This window comes from Limulus polyphemus, unplaced genomic scaffold (genome assembly GCF_000517525.1).
Source record: "Limulus polyphemus unplaced genomic scaffold, Limulus_polyphemus-2.1.2 Scaffold9, whole genome shotgun sequence".
NCBI classification, from domain to species: Eukaryota; Metazoa; Arthropoda; class Merostomata; order Xiphosura; family Limulidae; genus Limulus; species Limulus polyphemus.
Window position 1 is genome coordinate 1,637,566 of NW_013665619.1, and position 8,389 is coordinate 1,645,954.

Genomic DNA, 8,389 nt, shown 5'->3' on the forward strand with positions numbered 1-8,389 from the left:
AGAGCTTTGAAGAAATTTTTTAAATGATGTTGTATTTCTTCAGCGGTTTTTTTCAGATCAATTGAATTATATATGGATGGTTGTACAGTGTTGACTATTTGTATATGATAGGAAGATATATTAATCACATAAGCATAGCAAAGCCCTTCTATTACCAGAACAACTACATGACATTTACAGTGGTTGTCGCGGAACAGCAGATTACAATTAGCTATGCTCATTACTAGGTACGTATGTGTATTGTAACTGACTTGGGAGATATTTATTACATATAAAAACTTACTCATATATAAGTATGGACATGGCATTTCGCCTCTTTACTTATGTCATCATCAAGTGTAAGAAAGTATCGCAAATTAGGCATAACTGAAAATACAAGATCAAAAGAATGTACTTACTCGCTTGAAACAAGAACAACAATAGAATTAACAGACAATATTATTGACAATGTTGAAACAGTATCAATGATAATATTTTAATAATGATAGCCTTAATATTGAGTCTTATATGTTTTGTGCTCAAGCTTTGACTCAACTACTGTGTCATAATTTACAAAACAATGAACAAGTGTTTTTGTTTAGAAATGCTATTATCTACAACTCCGTAGTCATTGGTCAGGCTATAAACCAGTTTTCATAAATTCTAAATTGCAGAGGTATTTTTTTGTAAAACAAATAGTGTAAAAAAATAATAACAAAAAAATGACAATATTTTGTTAATGACAGCCTTAATATTAAGCCTTATAGTCCTAAGAGGTTATTATTGCAACATTAAAATACTTTATTATAATTTTTACTAGGTTTTACCTTGGAATGTTTATAGCTTTTAGAATCAAACAAGTTGTAGAGCAGAACGGAACAACTCAAAATGTGTTTTTATTAGCTTTTGTATGAAACTGAAAGTAGATATTTTAGATTGGAAAAAAAAATATCATTTCCCTTTGTTTCCTCAAGAACCTAGTTTCTCTAAAGATATAACAACTTTTATTCGAAATAAAAATTCCATTGAAAATTACATTCATTTCTGTTATGTCATGTTTCAAGAACATAGGTAATTAATTTCGTACTTTTATTTGCCTACAATCAAGGAAAATCTTGAGAAATTAGCACATCGATAAAAACAGCATGTATTACATGTTCAGTTACCGTGACTAACTTCTTCAAATGAAATTTAAAGATTATTTTCTTGTTATTATATACAGAAAAATGTTACACCACATACTTTTATGTATGTGTGTTTAGAAATATATGGTCTTACAGGTAGGTAAAACTTGATATGCGAGGTCAATGACCGATATGTAGAACAAGAAGGCACTGCCCGCTCGAGGTACCTTGGATTGTTTTTAGAGACACTTAATGATTCTGATCCAAAAGTAAGTTGAACTTAATAATAAATCTTGCCTCATTAACATACCTATCTGTTTGTTTATTATTAATAAGAAATAAACATTCCTGTAAGCACGTTAAAGATTTACGCAGCAGCCTCTTTCTTTGTGGGTGATATCCTAGTTGTTTTGCAAAATATTTCTTCATGTTGAAAGGTATAACATTTCTAAGTACATGGCCATTAATACTCAGTCATCCGTTTCTGGAGTAGTACGCATGCCCTTACGTAAAATAGTTAATATTTTAATATGTTGATAGAACTCACCATCATGCTCTACTTCGGATGGGGGTTGAGAAAGATAGGATTTCCTGGGGAAAAAAAGCAAAAACAATTTACTTTTATGTGAAATGAAAATCAACAGTTGCGTTTCGATCCGACGAAATTTCAGGATATTTATTTACTTGGTTAAACTACATATAATACATCGCTACATTCAAACATCTAACTTAGCGTACTTAAATGTATAGTATATATTAACAGATTTGTTATATAATCTGACGTTTTTAAATTTATATACTTAGTACTTTGTAATTTTTTACAAAGTTTACATCAGGAATGATTATATGCCAAAGCGAAGTATTTCTTTAAAAAAGAAAAGATAATCAGAGGAGAAGTAAGAGGAGCCTGTAGTGGAACATACATATATGTTGATAGTAATATATGGAACTGTGAAACAAAAAGAGAATGAAGAGACGATTGATTTAAAGAAAGAAATGCACGGGGAATAGATGAAAAAGAGTATTCATGCAGATTGAAAAAAGGCGGGAAAATAAAAGCAGAAACAACAAACAGAAATAAAAATACAGATATATTAAGAAACAGAGAGAAAGAGAAAAAGATGCAGATAAATAAATATAGGAAGATTGATATAAAAATAAATATACAACATAGATAGATTAGCCATACAATGTCTGCTTAATTATCTCTTACAACACTACACCAGACAAGTTTAATATTGTTCTTTAGCAAATGTATAAATACAGTTGTTTATGCATATATATATATATGTATGTATGTGTAACACTCCTAAATAAAAAATGAAACAAAGTGCGGTTTTAAAGAGAGGCTTGATTTGCTAATGTTCTTACTAAACCAATGTTTTATTCATATAAGTCAGTTTGCTTGTCAAAAAACGATGATGAATTAATTTTCTTTCCAATTCCTATTTCAAAAATAATGATTAATGTGTGTTTGTTATAAGTCATAAAACACCGATCTTGCATAACGAACAGCCTCGCTCATAATAATACTGTGCAATGCATGAGGCTCTTGAACTCTCTTCAACTTTATGAACTGCGCATGCGCCTTGTGAGATGTTTACGTGAAATCTTATTGTACATGACTAAGCGCTGAAATTGAACCGTTTTTATGTGTCCGAGGCACCAGATATTGGATGTTAGATTTTTTTTTTGTCATTTTTATGATTAATTCATTTTCGAATATAAGTTTGTAACCTATATCAACAAAATAAATTATTCATATTACTTTCGATGTATGTATATTTAACTAGAGAAAAATATTAAGAGATGGAAATATTATGTAAACTATCGATCGGTATTAGCATTATAAATAAAGACTGAATATAAGCAAGTGCAGCAGAGTTTAAGATTGATAATAAAAACATTACCCTCTTTAAAAGAAATAATGAACTATTGCTTTGCTATAACACTTGTTTAGACAGTTTCTGCAGCAAGAAGAACTATTTTTACGACAATTATTTTATATATTGTTGAATAAAAAATAAGTCATTATTCTATAATATTCAAAAAATAAGTCATTCTTCCACAATATTCAAAAGATAGGTCATTCTTCTACAATATTTAAAAGATAAGTCATTCTTCAACAATATTTAAAAGATAAGTCATTCTTGTATAATATTCAAAAGATAAGTCATTGTTCTACAATATTCAAAAGATAGGTCATTTTTCTACAATATTTAAAAGATAAGTCATTGTTCTATAATATCTAAAAAATAAGTCATTGTTCTACAATATTCAAAAGATAAGTCATTGTTCTATAATATATAAAAAATAAGTCATTGTTCTATAATATTTAAAAGATAAGTCATTGTTCTACAATATTCAAAAGATAAGCCATTCTTCTACAATACTTAAAAGATAAGTCATTCTTCTATAATACTCAAAAGATAAGTCATTGTTCTATAATACTCAAAAGATAAGTCATTGTTCTAGAATATTTCAAAAATAAGTCATTGTTCTACAACATTAAAAAATAAGTCATTTTTCTACAATATTGCAGCAAACATAAAAGTTCTTCATTTGTGGGTTTGGTGTCAACATTTTATTAATTTTATATCAAAGGTCTTGTAGATATGATAAATATATTTCGAAGTCCAAAGCCGAGAACTTGATAATGGGTATGGAAAGTAAGCTACTTACTGATTAAGTACATACATATATTATTAAGTGATCGAATTTGGAGAAAATTTTCTTAGAGGCCAAATAATCGTGCATCGAACAACATCATTGAAATAACCTAGCTTCTGCTATCATTCAATAAAACAAGGGCAGAAATCCATTAAAAGTACGGTTTATATAAACGAAGATAAACAGTATGTTACTTATGGTTATATTGCTGTGTTTTAATAATCCTTTCGAGAAGAGAAACTGTTTGTTTGTTTCTTGTTAACCACAAAGCTACACAGTGTGTTATTTGTGCTCTGTCCATCGCTGGTATCGAAACCAAATTTTAGTGTTATAAGCCCCTACATTTTTTTCTGCTACGTTTAGCTAATAAATTTAATACATTCGGTTACAACTTTGCCTAAGCTATAATTTCCCTGCAATTATACTACTTTGACAATAAGTACAACAGAAACTAGTTTTTTATAATGATAACCAAGCTAATTAAATTGTTTAATTTGAGATAATCACAAGACGGTCTTGGAGCTTTTGGAGAAATCATTAAGTTATGGATTATAAGACCTGAAGTTTGTTAAATATGAGGCTGCCTTTTAAGAAAAATACATAGATATACTTCATATATATAGACCGTTCAGTATGTTAGGAAGTTAATTACAGCATTTATATTTAATTTGACATTCTGTAATAATCTCTTTATCAAAAGATTTCAGACCATCTAAAAACAGATATCTCAAATACAGAAATTAACTAAGGATTACTTTTACTTTACATATGTTTAACTTTCTAATTGATTCAGAATGTAAGACCAGGCATTACGGAATGAAAATTATGATATTCATCAGAAATATTACCCATGACCATTTCTAATTAATCAAGTAGATTATGTTACAGTCAAACAGATACTTCAGCTTTATTTTTTTTATAGTTGACCAACATCAGCATCAGTATATAATACAAACAATGTAGATGCGATCTTCAGGATGGTATAAAGTAAATTATATATTAAATCCTCAATTGTAATATAATAGAGCGCTTATGAATGTGTTCTCTTCAATTTTTATGGTTGAATATACAGGCTGAATCAAATAATACTTAATTTATCATAACGTAAAGAGTCATCAGTTAATATGATACTTTACGTATTTACCTTTATTCAGATTTCAATATCATTATAATCAAACAATGGGTAGATTGTTAGAGAAATATGGAGAATTGTGGTGTTATTCATATCGCTAACTACATATGTATATTGCTACTACTCCATAATGTATAAATAATTTTGTGGACGTACTTTCAGTAATATATCATGATATTAAGGAAATAAGTGTATTAAAACAAATAGATAGATACGCCACAATACAAAGAACTGGAAAACGCGGTAGTTTTCTGAAGATATGGGTTATGAGTTCTTTAGATTTTTGTATTGTGATTTATACAATGATATTATTAGCCTGGAAATAATCCACACATTCAATATGGGCGAAAGGCTTGTTAGATACAAATATAAGATTGAAATTATTTTCTCCTTCTTGTTTTATCAGGGTATTAAAAGAAATGCCCCTTGTTGCACACACATATTCAGAGATTGGATGACCAGTGCTAACTTACTTCTCTTCTATCATTAAACCAAGCTTACGTTTTTATGGGTGCGATATGTTAGATGTTGAAATTACAGGGTGTAATTCGTCCTATGTAGATAAAACAACTGTTTTATCTAACCCATATAGACTGTAACAAAGATATAGGACCGGTTCGTTAAATGAAACGCAGAACAACCCTATATAAACAGCTAAATCAGCAAGATCACACTAACTGATTTCTTCGCACTGATATCAATGTTATAGAATGGTCAACTGGTCAAATACAGCTCGAACCAGTTATCTGTTTAATGTGTGTATATAATCAGGTATAACGAGCCTTATCTTCGAGGAGAAAATATTTGTATATGCTAGATAATGTGTTACTTTGTTGTCGTTAATTTATTTTCTTGATCACCTAGTTTTTTTTGTTTTTTTTGGTGTATAGAATAGTTATATATTGTTTTTTCATGAACTTTCTAGAGGAAGAAAAAGTAAATCTACTGTTTAGTTGATAGGGATAACCAATCATACGTAATTAGCTGTTCAAATCATATTAACTTTTGTATTTTCTAGCTATTTTTCAAATGTGCACCTTTTCTCTCATTCTAACTACACATTTGCTTTGATTTTTCATAGAATGTCAAGAAAGCAATGCATATAAAAACGCGGAGTTTCGTTGAATATTTCTCGCGTTGCATGCACTTAATAATATACAATTCGACAATTAGAGAAAACATTCTGAATAATTGAATATTATTATTTTCTGTTTATTGCAAAACTAGAACTTCGTTTTAAAGCTGCTATAGTTTCACATAGAAATATACTTAATCATTTCTAGGAAACAAAAACCTGTCAAGCTGAGATTTAATGATAAGTATCAGATACTATTTGTTGTATTATAAAATCAAATGTTCTGAAAGGCTACGCTTTGTCAGATTTTGCTGTTGAGATTTTATTGTAGAAAAAGTAAAACCCTGCAACAGGGTCACTCCCATCAAGAACTATTGTTGATGTTAAAGTTAGATATAAACATGTTTGTTCTTGGGACAAATGTTTATAAGCTAAATCTTACAAATCTAGTAAAACATAAATACTCATTCATCACACGCCTTATACTTAATTAGTATGTCTTTAACGAGTTTTGATACTTACTATCGAGCCAAACTCTTACATTATCAACTACATAAATAAAATATAACTTTGTGTAAGCTACATTTTCTTACATTGGCTGTATTTATTGCTATATTATTATGTGTTTTTGAGTTTGGGATCATTAACAGACATATGGTTTCGAAATTCAATATGAAATTACGTCTTTTTAAATGCATTCAACGTATAGAATTCTTACACATCGTTCTCTCGAATATTAAAAAACGTTCGAAAAGAAGGTTAGAAATTTTCATTATTTATAGAAAACGTTCTTTTCATGAGTCATTTTTTTTAGTTTCAAAATCTATTTAAGCGAAAATCTTCTGTGCATCAAAGTTTTTAACAAGTTTAAAAAGGTTAAAAAAAGATTTGTGTTGCAATTGCCTCAAAAACTAATGAAAGTAAACTACTGTTATGCAAAAAGGATATACTTTCCAAAAAAAACAGAGTTATAAGTGTTTAAAAAACAAAACAAAAATACAACAACAGAGATATAAGTGTTTAAAAAACAAAAAAGCAGAGATATCAGTGTTTAAAAAACAGAAATATAAGTGTTTAAGAAAACAGAAAACAGAGAAATAACTGTTAAAAAACAAAACAGAGATATAAGTGTTTAAAATACAAAAAACAGCAATATAAGTGTTTTAAAAACAGAAAACAGATAGATAAGTGTTTAAAAAAGCAGAGATATAAGTGTTTAAAAACAGAAAACAGAGATCTAAGTGTTTAAAAAACAAAGATATAAGTGTTTTCCTTTTTTGTGTCTTTTCCAACTTTTAATATTTTGTTTTCTTTTTACAGTGGTATCAAATAGTTGGTTTTATGGTTTCGCAGAGTCAAATTACCACATTTTCAAAATGGTAGCCTAGATGGAAATATGTTATAGAAACTGTTTTTTTTTCCTTTACCGATCAATTTTGATCGGAGTATAGCTTGTAGATAAATATAAATGAAAATTCATTACTATTCTTATAAATTTTCTATTTGACTTTTAATTTCATAGTTCATATTTTGATATTATCAAATTTAGTCACACACAAAAAAACATTTTACTGAGAAAAACTGAATTTGTGACTTTACTGCATCATTGTAAACTAAAAAGCTAAATTTGTGACGTAACTAGTCACTTGGTCTTCCCGTTATCCATTTTAGGTAGAAAAAAGATACTAAGTTTTGTTTCAGTTACTAGTTAGTTATCGTTGTTACTTTCTAAAAAACGTTTAGAAAAGTTGTTTTTAAGACAAACATTTAAAAGAAAAAGTAGTCTTGAACTTATCCAAGCAATTTTCTAGAGATATTTTAAAGTCATGAACATGAAGTTTTGAGAATTTTTTTAAATATTAGTTATCAAATGGTGCCATTATTTGTGTTTTTTATTTTACAAGGCAAACGTGTTTACTACTGTTGTATGTTCCTGTAAACAACTAGTAAAATGACCAATGTTAAATTTTTACAACTGTCTGTTTCAAAAATGTATTCTTGCTTTTCATTGAAGTAATTCATATGATGCAATGATATAGATTAGTGTTCCATTGGAGTGCTTTCTCTGCAGTTTGTAGAGTAATGTCATTATAACAATCAAGAAACAATGAAAAAATTGTGAAACTAACATGACTGCTGTACTATTAGTTTCTTATAAAAACGTATCGCATAAAATTGCTGGTTTGTTTCATTTTTAAAGAAAGTTGGGTCGAAATTAATTATGTGATGGTGGTTAAAAGCAAATTGTATGTTTCTCATTGTTTGTACAAGTATTAAGTGTCATTTGACTCATGTATTAGGTCGTCAAGAAATTAATGTTTGTTGTTTTTTTTTCAGATGAAAAAACCCTAACAACTTATATATCAAAACAAAACATTTATTAAATGAAATTAGTCTCCATTCTTATCA